The following is a 2,500-nucleotide window of genomic DNA, read 5'->3' on the forward strand; positions in this document are numbered from 1 at the left end:
CCCCTATTTGGAATATTGATGATTTGGTTAAGGTAAAAATTTTCTTCAAAATCTAAAAGCTTGTTGTTTTTCATCTTTAGTGGCATTTGCTCCTATCTTTATTTTCTTTGTTTCCCAGTCGATAAAGGGGAAATTAAAAACGCCAAGTATCATAATAGCTTCAATTTCCCTTCTATTGACAATGTAATTACTAATAATGCCTAGTGATTCATTGAAAGATGTTTCTGTTGTTCCAGAAGGTCTGTATAAAATAATGTATAGTTCTATTGTATCTTTTGTCAATACCCCTAGTATTTCTACTGTATTATTAGAGTATTCTATTACAATCAGTATCCATTCCAGTTGCTAATTATTTCCTGATATAAAGAGCTACTCCTCCTCTGCTTCTTTTATTTCTATCTTTCCTTATTAGCTCATAGTTATTCATTTTAATTTCTTCATTTTTTATGTCTTCATTCAGACGAGTTTCAGTAAGAGCTATCATTGAATAATTGTTGATTTTTGCCATGTCCTCCAGATATGTAGGTTTTGTCTGGTTACTTTTTGGATATAATCCCTGTATATTTAGCAATATGAGAGTCTCAAATAAATCATTTCTTTGCGTGTCTACATTACCTATTGTTGTTAGATAGTTGATGTCGTTTCCCCCTATTTTGGGGGAGCTGGACCTTCCCCCGGTGTAGCGGTGGGCGTTTCATCACCTGCCTTTGTTCGAATAGGTATGCTTTGCAGGACTGAAAGTCCTTGTCTATTGCTGGTGATATAACAGTGTTTTCCTGCTCCGTTTTTTTTCAGTTTCCTCTTAGTTTATTTTTCAAAGTTTTTTGACTTTGCCTTTTTCATAGCTCAAGTCCAGTGATATCCATGCTTCTTTATATTCAGCAATTTCCTTTAGTTTCATATTCTTTCCACTCAGTTTCCATTTCTGTTTTTCATTTTCTAATTTAACCTTAATTGGCCTTGGTCTCCAAGCCTCCTTTAAATATTTGCCCTCTCTAAAGGCACTCTTAACTTTGATAATTTCATTGAGGTTCAATTTTGTTATGATAACATTAATCATTTTCATATCATTTGTTTTCCTGATTCCATGATCATTTTCTTCTTTTTCTTCTAGACTGTATATAAAGAGCCTATTTGCTCTGAATGTATCTTCATTTTTCTTCTCTGACTTTTCTTTTGTAGGTTGTTTTGGTTTTGGATGCTTCTTTTTGTCGCCTACAACGTTCCAGTGAGCCTCATCTTTTTTTGGTTGTTCAGTGTCTGAAATATCATTGTCTAGAATATTCTTGACTTGTTTATCCGATTTTTGCCTTACTATTTCAGAAAACATTTTTTTTTCTTCTTCCTGATTTACTTTACTTGACTTGCCTTTTGGATTTTCTTGTTTCTTCGTTGGCTTTACTTTTACATTTTTAGTGTCTGGTACAGCCTTTTCTGTTTCCAATTCAGCAGCCTGAGTTACCATTTTTTTCTTTATTTTTTTTTTTTTTTTTTTTTTTTTTTTTTTTTGCTCTTGTTTTAATTCATGAATTTCATCTTTCAATATTTGTATCTCCCTCAAACATTTTCTGAATTATGTTTTCTAGTGGGCATGCCCCTTCACACTTTTTGGGTGTGCTGATTTTTTGGTCACCGATATGGTTCATTTTTTTCTTTTTCCAGTTTTTCTGATACGGATGCATATACATTTTCTGCCATTGTGTCCCTATTTTTTCTCAATTCTAATTAGTTCTTTAAAAAAAACTGGCTTTTGATATATTGTCACAACTTTGATTTTTTCCAGTTCATTTTCAAGACTAGAATTACTTTTAGTATTGATGTATCTCTGCACCATATATATATATATATATATATATATATATATATATATATATATATATATATATACATATATATATATATATATATATATATATATAATATATAAGTACATATATACATGTATATATATTTATATATATAAATATATAATCATATTTTTATGTATATATATATATTTATTTATATGAGACCATATCCACACACTAACCCAAATAAAAGAGAAAACAAACGAATATAGGAAGCCCCTGTGTATGACATTCGTACATTATGAAAAGGCATTCGATTCGGTACAGATATCTGTAGTACTAGATGCAATTTGTAAACAAGGAGTAGAGGAAATATACTGCAGATTATTAGAGGACATGTATAGAGATGGTACAGCGACCATCAAAATACACGCAGAAATCAATAAAATATCAATAAAAAAGGGGGTTAGGCAGGGCGACACCATCTCACCAAAGTTTTTTACAGCTTGCTTTGAGGAAGTATACAAGAAGTTAGATTGGAAGGAGAAAGGGATTAAAATAGGGAATGAGCACTTAAGCAATTTAAGATTTACAGGTGACACTGTTCTTTTCGGCGAGTCAGCAGATAAATTATAACAATTACTAAGCGATTTGAATAGAGAAAGTCTGAAGATTGGCCTTAAAACGAACATGAAAAAGACTAAAGTCATGTT

The sequence above is a fragment of the Penaeus japonicus genome, unplaced genomic scaffold (genome assembly GCF_977035675.1).
Source record: "Penaeus japonicus unplaced genomic scaffold, GWHDUDI00000001_assembly GWHDUDI00000021, whole genome shotgun sequence".
Classification (NCBI taxonomy): domain Eukaryota; kingdom Metazoa; phylum Arthropoda; class Malacostraca; order Decapoda; family Penaeidae; genus Penaeus; species Penaeus japonicus.